General features: G+C 37.9%; 1 pseudogene; it reads right to left on the bottom strand.

The window, feature by feature from the left end:
• Positions 1-433: 433 nt before the first annotated feature.
• LOC119809831 lies at positions 434-2,657 on the bottom strand (annotated as a pseudogene).
• Positions 2,658-16,893: the final 14,236 nt, after the last annotated feature.

Genomic DNA, 16,893 nt, shown 5'->3' with positions numbered 1-16,893 from the left:
TTTGATTTGCATTTCTCTGATGACTAAGGATGTTGAATATTTCCTTAAGTGTCTTTCAGCCATTTTAGAGTCCTCTGTTGAGAGTTCCCTGTTTAGGTTTGTAGTCCATTTTTTTTTTATTGGATTATGTGTTCTTTTGATGACCAATTTCTTAAGTTCTTTGTATATTTTTGAGATAAGACCTCTTTGTGGGGTTAGTGAATATCTTTTCCCATTCTTTTTTTTTAAACTGCATTTTCTTTATTTTTGCATACTTTTAATTTCAGAACAAAATAAAACAAACAAAAAACACAATACACAATACCCAACCCTGCTATTCTGTGGGAGGGGATTTTCCTGCCTTAAGGCACCAGACAGGGTAAGAGATCTTCTAGCATGAGCAGAGAGCCAGGTAGGTCAGGGCCAGTCAAGGCTGTTGGGGGAGCACAGGGAAACTATACAGAGAACATGGTCTTCCCAGGGCCTCTCTAATCTACTTCTTCCATGCGGGAGGCATCCTCATCACCCTCAAGTGGGGGGATCTCATCAGGAACAGCAGCACTGGGCTCCTCTGCTGTCACCTCATCTTCATCAATGCCCAGGCCTAGTTTGATCATGCGGTAGATGCGGTTGGAGTGGGTCTGGGGATCCTCAAGTGAGAAGCCAGAGGAGAGCAGAGCAGTTTCAAACAGCAGCACCACCAGGTCCTTAACAGCTTTGTCATTGTTGTCAGCCTCGGCCTTCTGCCTCAGGGTCTCCACAATGGGGTGGTCAGGGTTGATCTCTAGGTGCTTTTTGGCCATCATGTAACCCATTGTAGAGTTGTCTCGAAGTGCCTGGGCCTTCATGATCCTCTCCATGTTGGCTGTCCAGCCATAGGTGCTTGTCACAATGCAGCAGGGTGAAGACACAAGCCTATTGGAGATTGTCACCTTCTCAACCTTCTTATCCAAAATCTCCTTCATGAGCTTGCAGAGATTCTCAAACTTTGCCTTGCTCTCCTCCATCTTCTTCTTCTCTTCCTCATCATCTGGTAGCTCCAGGCCCTCCTTAGTCACTGAGACCAGGCTCTTTCCATCAAACTCCTTGAGCTGCTGCACGCAGTACTCGTCAATAGGCTCAGTCATGTACACCACCTCAAAGCCCCGCTTCCGCACACGTTCCACAAAGGCAGAGTTGGCCACCTGCTCTTTGCTCTCACCAGTGATATAGTAGATGGACTTCTGTGTCTCCTTCATGCGAGACACATACTCTGACAGGGAGGTCATCTCATCTCCAGACTGAGAGGTGTGATAGCGGAGCAGCTCAGAGAGGCGCCAACGGTTAGTAGAATCTTCATGGATCCCAAGCTTTAAATTCTTGGAGAAGGCCTCATAGAATTTCTTGTAGTTCTCTTTGTCTTCAGCCAACTCGGAGAAGAGCTCAAGGCACTTTTTCACGATGTTCTTACGGATGACCTTCAGGATCTTGCTCTGCTGCAGCATTTCTCGGGAGATGTTCAAGGGCAGGTCCTCAGAGTCTACCACGCCGCGGATGAAGTTGAGGTACTCAGGTATCAGCTCGTCACAGCTGTCCATGATGAACACATGGCGGACATAGAGTTTGATGTTGTTCTTCTTCTTGTTGTTCTCAAAAAGGTCAAAGGGAGCTCGCCGAGGAATGAAGAGCAATGCTCTGAATTCCAACTGACCTTCCACAGAGAAGTGCTTGACTGCCAAGTGGTCCTCCCAATCATTGGTGAGACTCTTATAGAATTCACCATACTCCTCTTGAGTGATGTCATCAGGGTTTCTGGTCCAGATGGGCTTAGTCTTATTCAGCTCTTCCTGATCAATGTATTTCTCCTTAATCTTCTTTGTTTTCTTTTTCTTATCTTTGCCACTGTCATCCTCCTCATCTGATCCCACATCTTCAATCTTCGGCTTCTCCTCGTCATCCTTATCTTCCTCCTCTTTCTCACCCTTCTCTTCCTCTGCCTCATCATCACTGATCTCCTTCTCTCGTTCCTTCACCAGATATAGGGTGATGGGATAGCCTATGAACTGTGAGTACTTCTTCACCACTTCCTTGACCCTCCTCTCCTCCAGGTATTCTGTCTGGTCTTCTTTGAGATGCAGGATCACTTTGGTGCCCCGGCCAATGGGCTCACCGTGGTCGGCACACACTGTGAAGGACCCACCAGCAGAAGACTCCCAGGCATACTGCTCGTCGTCATTGTGCTTTGTGATCACAACCACTTTCTCTGCCACCAGATAGGCTGAGTAGAACCCAACTCCAAGCTGCCCGATCATGGAGATGTCTGCACCAGCCTGCAGAGCCTCCATGAAAGCCTTTGTGCCAGACTTAGCAATGGTTCCCAAGTTATTTATGAGGTCAGCCTTGGCCATGCCAATGCCTGTGTCCACCAAAGTCAGTGTGCGCTCCTGAGGGTTGGGGATGATGTCAATTTTCAGCTCTTTACCACTGTCCAACTTGGAAGGGTCTGTCAGGCTCTAATAGCGAATCTTGTCCAAGGCATCAGAAGCATTGGAGATCAGCTCTCGAAGGAAAATTTCCTTGTTCGAATAAAAAGTGTTGATAATTAAGGACATGAGCTGAGCAATTTCTGCCTGGAAGGCAAAGGTCTCCACCTCTTCCTCTCCATGGTGGACTTCCTCAGGCATCTTGACAGAAAAGCCAAGTAGTAGCACAGAGCAGGGTGGGCACGGAGCGCGTCCGAATCGCACGCCAAACCTAGGCTGCGCGGAGGTGACTCAAGAGATCTTTTCCCATTCTTTAGGCTGTCATTTTTTTCTTGTTGACTGTGTCCTCTGCTTTACAGCTTTTCATTTCCTGGTATTGGCATGAGAATGGACAGTAGGACCAGTGGAACCGAATTGAAGACGCATATTTTAAACTATACACCTACGAACACCTGATTTTTGGCAAAGAAGCTAAAAATATAAAATGGCAAAAAGAAAGCATGTTTATCTAGTTATTCTGGCATAACTAAATATCAATATCTAGTGCCTTAATTAGCTGCATTTGTAGTTATATATGACTTAAATTTGGTTTAATCATGCTATGCATTTCTTCCTCAATCTATTGTGATTGAAAGATTTTTGGAGATATAGTAGTATGGACTAGCAGCTGTGGCTTCTTTAAATTGCCCAGTGCCTTCTGGATTTGAGAGTCTCTATTAAGAAATCAATCATTTTTTTTTGCTGGGTGTACCTGTATATGTTACTTGGTCATTTTTCCTAGAAGCTTTTAATATTTTCCTTTGTTTCATGCATTTAGTTTTTGATTATGTGCCATGGGCTCGCTCTCTCTCTCTCTCTCTCTCTCTCTCTCTCTCTCTCTCTCTCTCTCTCTCTTTCTCTCTCTCTCTCTCTTCCTTTCGACCTCCCTTTCTCTTTTTTCTTCCCTCCTTCCTTCCTTCTCTCCATTTCTTTTATTTTATTTTTGTTTTGAGACACAGCTTTCCTGTGCAGCTCTGGCTGTCTTGGAACTCATTATATAGATGATGCTGGCCTCAAACTCGAGATCTGCCTACCTCTTTCTCCCGAGTGCCTGAATTAGATAAAATCATATACCACCATGCCCTGCTGAAATTTCTTTTCTATTTGGTATTTGAATGCCTCTAGTAACCTTCATAGACATTTCCTATTTTAGATTATGGAAAATTTGTATAATTTTGTTGAAATTATTTTCTTTTCCTTTGACCTTTTCTCATTTTTTTCTACTACTCATAGATTTATTTTTTCATAGCATTCATGGACATTTTGTATCTGGTAAATAATCTATAGTGCTGTTAATTTCACCATTTCTTTTTATGACTATTTTAGAATGACAAATAAAATAAGATTTATAATGAACCACATATAGGAGTCTGAGAATGTTGTGAAAGATGCTAACTTCACATATCAAATAATAGAGTGAAAAGAGTATTAAATTGTCATGGAAAAGTGATTACCTTTAATTCCAACAGGTATTACTTTCAAAGTAGGTAATTCTAGAATAATTATATAAAGAATAAATTTAAATGTACAGTTGAATTTTAATTTTATGAAGAGAGACAGCAATTATAATTTTATATGGCAAAAAATGTCTTGTTAGGAGTCCTCACCCTGTGATTTCACAATTAAAAATGTTTTCTTTTATGAAACTAGCTTATAATCATTATCCTACCTCACATGTATGTTTCTTTACCTTTGATGATGAGAACATGGAGTGTAGGAAGTTGCACAACTGGTATTTGTCTGGCAGTGTTTTATCTTTGAAATTATAATAACATCACTTCTTTCTCTCCTTTCTTCTCTCTATTCCCTCCCATGTACAGTTTCTCTCTCATGTCAATCAAAATATTTCATTTAGTTGTCATTATTATATATCACATATATTTATATGTGATTGTGTAATAGTACATACATACACGCGCATACACATGTATATATATGTATATAAAACACTACATAAATACAACATACTCAATTTACATTAAATATGTAAGAGCCAGTGGAACAGGAAGTGTGCTGTAAGATTGTGCACTTTAGAAAAATCCAAGAGGCTACCTATAGCTATTAAGTATTATCAACATGGTTAAGTAAATAAGACCTAAGTAATGATGATACCAATGAGCATGCTAGCACACAGGGGTTGAGTTTATTAAAAGGGGCAATTCAGGAATGTTGACAGAGTAAGAAATTGTCTTCTACAAGAGAACCTCCAAATTCATTATCTGAGAGGTTTTGAAGGATAATTTTATTTGATCTCCAGGATATTAGTTTTTGAGACTTTTAATACTTTAGAAATAAATACTACACAAGTTAGGTTTTTTATGATCTAGTTCTTATATATCTCTTTTGTCTTATTGATGTTTTGTGTAAAATATTTTAGACTTAATACAAATACAAAAATTTGAATTTATTATATATATTTTCAAGTATGAACAGATATGATTTAAACAAAAAATGTACCAAAAGAACAATAGTTTAATCAGTTACTGAAAATCAAAAATGATATGCATTCATTCATTCTTAGACATTAATGTATTCCTGTGTTTACTATTAATAAATACAAAACTGTATTTCAATTAAGATTAAGATGTGTTCTAATTTTAATCATCTTTATATTAGAGTATTATATTTACATATTAAACATTAACTGCATGCAAAATACTCTACTAAATATTTACTTGAATGTTATCTTTCTTAATATAGACAACAAAAATATACAGAAGTTACTCTATCTGCAATCTTGATAAGTTTGAGTTGGTATTAGAATGTTGAAATATGGTCCAGAGCTGAGTCAGACATCAGGATTTGAGAAATTATACTCTCCATAGAAAATATATATTAACATCAAAAGGTGATTTTAAAATTGAAATTTCTTTTAAGTTAGAGTGGAAAAAAGCTAATTCCTTACATTTCCTGGTATTCTTGCCTTTTATAGTTTCATAATATATTTCACACTAAATCTTAGATACAGCCAAGTGTATTTTTCAATAAGGAAATTATAATGTGTAGAACATCTGTAAGTCATAAATACTTGAAATTTTAACAGAATTATGGATAGCCTTCTCATCTGCAATATATTTCTAGTGATTATATCACTACATGGAAATTATCACTTAATAACTTTTGTGGCAATTATTTTTTAATAATAGAAAAATTTTAACAATTTATCAATTTATAAAGTATGTAAAGCCATGAACCCACAATCTAATGACATGAGTTGTAAAAACAGAAAATTCAAATGGAATAAACTTTAGTGAATTAAGATCGTAGTTACTTTTCATACTTGAGAAAATATAATGGTTCCATTTTGAAAAGAATGATTATATACAAATATATGATATTCATACAAGATTGGATGCTAACTCATTTACTTATTCACGAAAAGTTAATATGACCCTCAGAGAGCAAATTTTCTGTTCAGTAGCTGAATGTACTACTGTACTGAAACGGAGCATATGCATTGGTGAATTAAATACAGTTTCTAAAAGTTCATAGATGGGCTGATGAAATAGTAGCTAAGAAAACTGGCTGCTCTTTTAGAGGATTTGGGTTCAGTTCCCAACACCTGTACGCAACTGACAACGGTGTAAAACTAGTTCCAGAGGAGTTGGTGCCCTCATTTAGCTTCCACAGTTACCAGACATGTATGTGATGCACAGGCATATATTCAGGCAAAATATCCATACACATAAAAAGAAATGATAAAAAAATTAAAATCCTTAAAAATATTAGAAATTGAAGGAGAATAATTCAAGGTTAGCATCCGTAGACAAGGAATTACAAACAGCTAATGCCTCTCCCTAGAATAAACCGTATTTTGTTTCCAAACAAAGTGGTCATCTCTAAAACCACATTGACACACAGACCACATTAAATGCACACAGAAGAATATATATATATATATACACATATATATACATATATATAATGTTTATGTGTGTATATGCACGTATATATGTAATATCTATATATAATTGCAAAACCAAAAGAGGTCATCAATTTGCAAGAGAGTGGGATTGTTTGGGGGAGAGAACACAGAAGGGGAAGATCTGATGAAATATTGCTATATTTTAGTTTAAAATGTAGTAAGAAAATTATACACATATAGAAATACATATATGTATATTAGAGATGTGTGCTTAAATTCCACAGCTTATTTTTTCTTTTTTGTATTTTTCTTTTTTTAATTAAATTATATAATTTTACAAATTTTTACCTCCTCCCCTCCTCCCATTTCTTTTCCCTTCCCCAATCCTCCCTCCCCCTCCCTCTCCAGTCCAAGGAGCAGTCAGGGTTCCCTGCCCTGTGGGAAGTCCAAATTCCTCCCCCATCCATCCAGGTCTAGGAAGGTGAGGATCCAAACAGACTAGGTTCACACATAGCCAGTACATACAGTAGAATCAAAACCCAGTGCCATTGTCCTTGGCTTCTCAGTCAGCCCTCCTTGTCAGCCACGTTCAGAGAGTCCTGTTTGATAACATGCTTCATCAGTACCAGTCCAGTTGGCCTTGGTGAGCTCCCATTAGGTCAGTCCCATTGTCTCCGTGAATGGACACACCCCTCACGGTCCTGACTTCCTTGCTCATGTTCTCCCTCCTTCTGCTCCTCATTTGGACCTTGGGAGCTCAGTCTGGTGCTCCAAAGTGGGTCTCTCTCTCTATCTCCATCCAAGGCCAGATGAAGGTTCTATGGTGATATGCAAGATATTCATCAGTGTGGCTATAGTATAGGGCCAGTTCAGGTGCCCTGTCCTTAGCTGCTCAAGGAGAAAGTGGGGACATCTCCATGGACACCTGGGAACCCCTCTAGAGTCCAATCTCTTGCCTATCTTCAAATGGCTCCCTTAATTAAGATATATACTTCCCTGATTCCATATACCACTCCTGGGAATATACTCAAGAGATGCCCCATCATACTACAAAAGAATTTGTTCAATTATGTTCATAGCAGCATTATTTGTAATAGCCAGATCCTGGAAACAACCTTGATTCCCCTCAATAGAAGAATGGATGAGGAAAGTGTGGAATATATACGCATCAGCAGTAAAAAACAATGACATCTTGAATTTTGCATGCAAATGGATGGAAATAGAAAAAAACCATCCTGAGTGAGGTAACCCAGACCCAAAAAGAGGAATATGGTATGTACTCACTCATTAGTGGATTCTAGCCATAGAATTGAGCCTATTTCATGATCCTAGAGAAGCTAGATAGGAAGGTGAACCCAAAGAAAAACATGTACTTATCCTCCTGGATATTGGAAGTAGACAAGATTGGCAGGAAAAAATTGAGAGCTTGGGGGTGGTGATAGGATTGGGGTAAGGGGAGATGGGGAAAGAGAAGTGAGGGGGAGGATGGGGAGAGCTTGTGGGAATGGCACAGTTTATTTTTTCATGTTAGACAAATTTTAGTTAAAATATTAACATTTCACTAATAGTCATTTTCTTTTACTCAAATTTTAAAACTGAGAAAAAGCAATATCTTCTATTACTTATTGATAATTAAGTAAAGAGGTTACTTTCCATTATATTCAGATGCTGCTTTCTAAAAAAATGAACATGAGTAATTTGATCTTGTAGAACTTACAAGTACTACCCTAGTGGTGATGGATACAGGAAAAAATTAGAATTTATGATATATATGTATATAAATTTAAGTCTGAACAGATATGACTAAGCAAAAAATAACCAAAAGAACAACAGTTTAATTAGTTACTGAAAACCAAAAGTGACATGTATTCATTTATTCTTGGACATTAATGTATTACTGTGTTTACTATTAATAAATGCAAAACTGTTTCAAAATTCCAAGTTAAAGTTAAGATGGGATCTAATTTCAATCATCCTTATATTAGAGTAATGTATTTTCATATTAAACATTAACTACATGCAAAGTACTCTACTAAATATTTACTTGAATGGTAAAATGACCATGTTGATTTTTAAACCACTTTGATTTTGTTTTCTCAACTCTTTGTTGACAAGTTAGAGCTGAACATATTAAAACCATACAAGCAAAAAACATCAAATAAATCAAACTGCTACCAAATTGAATACTATCAAATTGAATTAGGACAATAATTTGCTTGGGTACAGGGCTGTGATACATGTTTAAGCACTTCTAGAAGCTTTTATGAGGTTTTTTTGAATGTGATTTACATCCAAATAATGTTTATATTTAAATCAGTAGGTCATACATAAATCAGATTGTTATTAATATGAGTGGACCTTATCCAATCAATTGAAGGCATGACTATGACAAATGATTGACCTTTGCTAAGAAGTGGAGAACTCTACTAGTATATAATATTGGCATTTGAACTGAAGTTCAGGCTTTTTCCTGGTCATCAAACTTCAGTGCCTTCAGACAAGCACTATGGATTCCCAACTTACTTCTACCAACACTTCATTAGTTAAATATAAAATTAATCCCTTTCTTATCTTTCTCATCCCATTTGTTCCAATTTTCTGAGTGAGGTTCATGAACAAATTTCAATTATTAATTTAAATTCAAAATTAACAGTTTCATAAATGCACATATACTTCTATTTAAAGATTTATGTTGAATACAATTCATATATAATACTATATACTTATCATATATATTTGTGATAAACGTATGCATAATTACAACTAAGATTTAAGAGTTGAGGATGGTATTCTTTAAGTAACTTCTGTTTCCTTAAGTAGATTTCTACTAACTACAGTTCTGATATGGCTATACCTTGCCTACTATGATATTGTGTATTTATATATTTTTTTTTTCTCATGGTTTATTTTTTTTTTATATTTAAAAATTTCCATCTCCTTCCCTCCTCCTCCCCCCTCCCTCCCCTCCTTCTCCCCTTTCTCTCCCCTCCTTCTCCCCCTTCCCTCCCCTCCCCTCCACCCATACCTCCCCTCCCTCCCTCTCAAGGCCAAGGAGCCATCAGGGTTCCCCACTCTATGCTAAGACCAAGGTCCTCCCAACTCCCCCCAGGTCCAGGAAGGTGATCGACCAAGCTGAGAAGGCTCCCACAGAGCCCGTCCATGAAGAACAATCAGAGCCCAGAGCCATTGTCCTTTGCTTCTCAGTCAGCCCCCGCTGTTGGCCACACTCAGAGAGACGGGTTTGGTCGCATGATCCATCAGTCCCATTCCAACTGGAGTTGGTGATCTCCCATTAGTTCTGTCCCACCGTCTCCATGAGTGAACGCACCCCTCTCGTTCCTGACTTTCTCCCTCATGTTCTCGCTCCTTCTGCTCCTCATCGGGACCTTGGGAGCTCAGTCCAGTGCTCCAATGTGGGGCTCAGTCACCTTCCCCATCTGTCGCCAGCTGGAGGTTCCCTCACGGTCCTGACTTTCTTTCTCATGTTCTCTCTCCTTCTGCTCCTCATCAGGACCTTGGGAGCTCAGTCCGGTGCTCCAAGGTGGGGCTCTATAAGTTTGGGATCCTTGAGAAGATAATAAGAAGGTGAACTCCCAAAAAAGATATAGTAATCCTCCTGGATATTGGAAGTAGACACGATCGCCAGGCAAAATTGGGAACTTGAGGGTTGGGCAAGACTGGGCCAAGGGAAGATGGGGAGAGAAAAGTGTGAAGGGGAGAGCGGGGGGAGCTCGGAGGAATGGGGTGCTTGGGATATAGGAAGGGTGGATATGAGAGCAGGGAAGCATATATCTGAATTTAAGGAGCTACCTGAGGGTTGTCAAGAGACTTGACCCTAGAGGGGTTCCCAGGTTTCCAGGGAGACGCCCCCAGTTAGTTCCTTGGGCAGCTGAGGAGAGGGAGCCTGAAAAGGCCAGTTCCTATAGCCATACTGATGAATTTCTTGCATATCACCATAGAACCTCCACCTGACGATAGGTGTATTTATATTTTTTAAACAATATTTTAACTAATACTTTAGAATTTCATACATGTATTTTGAATATATTCATCTTAACTCCTCTCATTCCTTACATCCAAAATTTGAGACTTATTTTTTTCTCCTTCCCCCTTCCTTGAGTCTAGTTCATGTGGGCCCAGGTAATTTGGGCACAGAGCCAGCTCTGCCATGTGGTGAACCTCTCCATGACTACGTTATTAAGAAATTAAAGATTGACCCTTCTCTCAGAAACTTCAACTACTTATGTGTATATACAAACCTTTGTGTCTGGCTGCCTGTGTTTCATATTTATATTTGATGTGTACCCATAGCTATTGGTAATAGATGCACATTTAAAATTCATGCTGTGTATTCTCAACAATGGATGGTGATTATAAAATGTTGCAATATTCTTAGAGTATTTCATAAGCCATTAGTTATTTTGCATGGTGTCATGTAGGTCTGTAGACAGTTGCTTAAATTGGTCAATAGTTTTTTTTTTGTATTGAGCATGTAACATGAATCAGTACAGTTTCAGTTACCATGACTTTAAATAAGTTTGCCTTCTTTTGCAAACCCATTTGCTATTTGGATAGACATTTATTTGTTAAGTTCTCAGCTAAAACTTCTACATATGTTCTATAAATTGGGTTCTGGTTTTCCCATCAGAGACTGAATATGGTTCTTACACATTTCATCCAAATACTTTATGACTTTAATAAATTCTCATACATAAAATATTAAATTTCAGAAGTTTAAATATTTAAGTTTCAGAAGATACATATATACAGAATAAGATCCATGATTTGGATTGTTTCCTATTGTCATGAAATTGTTTCCTTTAAATATACTTGTAGTTTTATATGTTTATATTATATTTTTCATTTTCTGTTACTATTTTGATAAATTATCATTTATTTGTATTTTATAACACCATGTCATAAACAAATTTTTATTATTTGTTATTTTACAAATTCTTGTCATATCATCTTCATATATGACAAGATCTACAAACAATTTAACATTCACATTTGTTTAAGATATGAGTTGACACCCAGTTAATCCATTGATGTGGCTTAATTTTATGAAAATCCACTTTATACAATATGAAAAATGTCCATTTATACTGTTGAATATACAGAATGTGTTGATCTGTGTTTTGACATTTTTGCTTCAAGGTTTATAGTTATCTTTTATTGAATAATATTCTATTTTTAGACTACAACCTTAAAATGTCTTGATATAGTTTCTATAAAATTATAATACTATGTCCTTCTCAAAGTGATCTTTCCTGTTAGCATATATACAAATATCACACACACACACACACACGCATCAGCATCTAAAGAATCTTAATGAGGAAAAAACTCTCTATCTCTCTATGTCAAAATATATCTATATCTACATTTCTACCATATATGCTTTTTATACTATATGTATGTATGTATGTATGTATGTATGTATGTATGTATGTATGTATGCATTTTCACACATTTCAATATAATAATTTTATCTCTGTAACCCTGGCTCTCTTGGAACCTGTTCCTTAGACAGATTAGCCTCAGTCTCTATTTGCCTCTACCACCTGAGTTCTGGGATTAACGGTGTATACACCATAACCAGATTCATTGATTTTGGACTCTCCCTCCTCTCTCTCTCTCTCTCTCTCTCTCTCTCTCTCTCTTTCTCATACATGCACAGTAGAGAGAGATGAGAGATATATGTACGTATACATAGTAACTATTAGAGAAATAGCTTTATGGCAATGTATTTATAATTTTTATTGACTTTGTATAAATATTTAAATTATTGATTTTCTTTATTTTTTCTTAATGTTTTGTAGGTAATCCTAGATATAATTACTTTTGTTTTAGCACTAGATATGAAGTTTTATCTTAATATTATTAAAGTATTTAAATGTTTTCATCGAGCAGAGTACTTGATTTGAAAGAGCAGAATAATTAATCTGGCACTCACATTGTCATTCTCTCCAGTATCATAGAAATATGATTATTTGTTAAAAGTCTTAATCTTAAAATAGAACTTAAATAAAATTTCATACTTTGAACTTGTGTATAATATTCTTTCTAGATGCACTTATTTTCATTAAAAAGAAATTATTTTAATTTCAATTGCAGGTATATGTGTGTGATTGAGTATGAGTTTGTAATATGATCATAGATGCTAAGTGTTCAGAAGATCCTGCTCACTCTCCTGCACCTGCAGTTACAGGCAGCTCCAAGCAATTCACATAGGTGATAAGAACCTAGCTCAGGTCTTAGTCAACTGATCATCATATTTCCAGTCACTTCACCCATAAATCACTGCATTTTGTATTTATTATTCATGTTTTCCATTACTCTCCACTACAATGTCTGTATGTTCCAGCAGAGTGACAAATAACATTTTTTAGGTCATCTTCTTGCTTTTTGTATGATCTTCTTAGAAAAGTATTTATATTATACCACATTTGAGGCTTGGTAAAGAATTCTAATGTAGTCTATAAATGGAGCTAATTTAATACTATTTTGTATTTATTATTTGTATTTTCAATAGAGTCAGATATATGGTAACGTATATAAATATCTTTTAATATTTATTATGAACATTACTCTTTTCATGTAGTAAACTTACATATTTTTACCTCAAGGGTTTGATGTGGGGTTTCCTTCTATATGCTATGACTTTTATTGGTTAATGAAGAAGCTGCTTTGGCCTATCCCAGGACAGAATATAGCAAGAGAGAGAGAGAGAGAGGAGAGAGAGAGAGAGAGAGAGAGAGAGAGAGAGAGAGAGAGAGTAGGAAGAGTCAAGGAGACACCATGTAGCTTCTGAAGGAGACAGACACTGGAACTTGTAGTCCACAGCATTGTGGTATTAGACATATTAATAGAAATGGGTTAAGATGTAAGAGTTATTTAATAAGAAGCCCGAGCTAATAGACCAAGCAGTATTGTAACTAATATAGTTTCTTTGTGATTATTTTGGTCTGGGTGGCACAAAATGAACAAGCAGCTTCTGTTTACAAGTTTACAACAGCCTTATATTTTTCAAATAAACTAAATGCCACAATACTATTTGAAATAGTCTTGCATTCATTTTTAAAATATATTTTAAAATGAAATTGAGGTACATCACTTCTCCCTGCTATTCTCCCTCCAACCCCCCCAGGAACCCTTTGATTTCTCCACTCACAAGTTGATAGCCGCTTGTGTATTACTGTTGCACATACCCCTCCCACAGTCACATATGTATATTTATTCACAAATATATAAACAAAACCTGCTGAGTCTGTTTTGTTGTTTGTGTGTATGGTCTCAGGATCGACGATTCTGCACTGGACAACAAATAAGGGGACTCAACCTTAGGAGAGACTCTTTTTGCGAAGTCTTTGGTAAACTATTTCTTTGTGCTGGGGTTGGAACCCATGAAATTTTCTCCTTCTGTGCTAGCATTCTCCTGGATATTTCTCTTGTTCTGTCATGCAGCTGTTTCTAAGAGAGACTATTTTACAGCAGGCTTCACCATATTCTTATAATCTTTGTGGCTCATCCTCTGTGATTTTCCATGAGCCATTGATGCAGTAACTGTGATATAGATGTTTTGTGACTAATAAAACACCAAGCACCATGTATGAGAAATATTCTTTTGAATGGTTGGTAAAGGCATCTGAAATGACTCCAAAAACTTTATAGACTATTGATGTAACCCTTGTTTGACTCTCAGAGTTGTGAGTGGGTCTTTATTTCTAAAAACACTGAACATTTAGGATAAAAGCTTGACTGATTTTAAGTTGCATCTGATATGAAAGTCTATTTCTTGCATTCTAGCCTCCATGGTAACAGAGGCTGATTATCAAGCTGCTTAAAGAGAATCAATTAAAGCATCCTTCTCAGCTCCAACACCAACGAATTATGTTATTGACCACTAAGTCAAAGCATCTGTAAAGGTGCTGTAAGGAGTACTCACATGTCCTTAGTGTCTAACAGTTGTGTAATTGGACTTATAAACCTCTAACCCTCTAAATATAACATGGATTCTAATTGTTCCTCATAAAGAAACCTGCAGTTATATATAGGGGTTAATGTTGTAAGATCTGAGAAGCAGAACAGCCAACAACTGGAGAGTTCTTACCTCTCCCAGTATTTAGATCAAAGGGGCTATCCTGTCTCTACAAATCCTCAACTGCTGCTCAGACTGAATCCTCAGACTGCATCCGAGCTCCTGTTTACGTCTGGCTTATATTCCTTTCTCTGCCCAGACATCACTCCTGTCTCCACTATCCTAGTTCTGGTATTAACGGCCTGTCCTGGGATCACCTTTGTGTGAGCTCTATTTCTTTTAGACAGTTTCAATCTTGTATAACCCAGGGTAGCTTTGAACTCACAGAGATACATCTACTTCTGTCTCACAAGTGCGGTTATTGAAGGTGTGTGTCACCACTGCCAGTCTCTATGGATAACTAGTGGCTTAGTTCTACACTCTGATCTTTAAGCAAACTTTGTTAGATTACAAACAAAATATCATGACATCTAAACTTCTAAACCTCTCAAAAGTCCTAAGCAGGAAGGAAACCAGGACTGTTGCTGAAGCCTAGGCAGGTTCCCAGTGCTACTGAGATCATGGGCAATGGGTTTATTTTGAAAACTATTTAATTCTAACCTTTGTATATATGTTTATGAGATTGACTGTAGTTTTTATATCTTACAATTATTAATCTTTTGAGTCAATTACTGGCCTTATAGCATAATTTTAATAAGGGTTTACTTTTTAAAGATTCATTTATTTATTATGTATGCAGTATTCTGTCTGCATGTGTGCCTGCAGGTCAGAGAAGGGCACCAGATCTCATGACACATTGTTGTGAAACACCTTGTGGTTGCTTCTAATTGAACTTGGGATCTCCGGAAGGCAGTGCTCTTAACTGCTGAGCCGTCTTTCCAGCCACAGGGTTTAGGTTTTTTTAAAATCTTTTAATAGAATCTATATAGAATAGATCATATTTGTTTCCTAAAGGACCATATGTCACTAGCAATTCTTCAGGATGGTATTATTTATAATATATCTTTTAAAAATTATTATTTAGTTGTGAAAATATTCTTCATTCTGTTTTTCTACTTTGGAAAATTACTTCTTCCTGCAAATGCCTGTTGCTGAATAATTCCTGTTCCGAAGTGTCCTCTAAGCGCCTGTTGAAGGTAAACCATTCTTTTTTTTTTTTTTCCTCATGGTTTATTTTTTTTTATATTTAAAAATTTCCATCTCCTTCCCTCCTCCTACCCCCTTCCTCCGCTCCTCCTCCCCATTCCCTCCCCTCCTTCTCCCCCTTCCCTCCCCTTCCCTCCACCCATACCTTTCCTCCCTCCCTCTCAAGGCCAAGGAGCCATCAGGGTTCCCCACTCTATGCTAAGTCCAAGGTCCTCCCAACTCCCCCCAGGTCCAGGAAGGTGATCGACCAAGCTGAGAAGGCTCCCACAGAGCCCGTCCATGCAGAAGAATCAGAGCCCAGCGCCAATGTCCTTTGCTTCTCAGTCAGCCCCTGCTGTTGGCTACATTCAGAGAGACGGATTTGGTCGCATGATCCATCAGTCCCATTCCAACTGGAGTTGGTGATCTCCCTTTAGTTCTGTCCCACCATCTCCATGAGTGAACGCACCCCTCTCGTTCCTGACTTTCTCCCTCATGTTCTCGCTCCTTCTGCTCCTCATCAGGACCTTGGGAGCTCAGTCCAGTGCTCCAATGTGGAGCTCAGTCACCTTCCCCATCTGTCGCCAGCTGGAGGTTCCCTCACGGTCCTGACTTTCTTTCTCATGTTCTCCCTCCTTCTGCTCCTCATCAGGACCTTGGGAGCTCAGTCCGGTGCTCCAGTGTGGGGCTCTGTCATTTTCTTCATCTATCTTCAGGTGGAGGTTCTAAGGTGATATGCAAGAAATTCATCAGTATGGCTATAGGAACTGGCCTTTTCAGGCTCCCTCTCCTCAGCTGCCCAAGGAACTAACTGGGGGCGTCTCCCTGGAAACCTGGGAACCCCTCTAGGGTCAAGTCTCTTGACAACCCTCAGGTAGCTCCTTAAATTAAGATATATGCTTCCCTGCTCCCATATCCACCCTTCCTATATCCCAAGCACCCCATTCCTCCGAGCTCCCCCCCTTCTCCCCTTCACATTTTTCTCTCCCCATCTTCCCTTGGCCCAGTCTCGCCCAACCCTCAAGTTCCCAATTTTGCCTGGCGATCGTGTCTACTTCCAATATCCAGGAGGATTACTATATCTTTTTTTGGGAGATCACCTTCTTATTATCTTCTCAAGGATCCCAAATTTATAGGCTCGATGTCCTTTAATTATGGCTAGAAACCGATTATGAGTGAGTACATCCCATGTTCATCTTTTTGGGTCTGGGTTACCTCACTCAGAATAGTGTTTTCTATTTCCATCCATTTGCCTGCAAAATTCAAGATGTCATTGTTTTTTACCGCTGAGTAGTATTCTAGCATGTATTCTCAACAGAAGAACTTCGAATGGCCAAAAGACACTTAAGGTCATTCTCAACCTCCCTAGCTATCAGGGAAAT

This window comes from Arvicola amphibius, chromosome 3 (genome assembly GCF_903992535.2).
Source record: "Arvicola amphibius chromosome 3, mArvAmp1.2, whole genome shotgun sequence".
Lineage (NCBI taxonomy): Eukaryota > Metazoa > Chordata > Mammalia > Rodentia > Cricetidae > Arvicola > Arvicola amphibius.
This window is presented reverse-complemented; position numbering and strand designations above follow the sequence as displayed.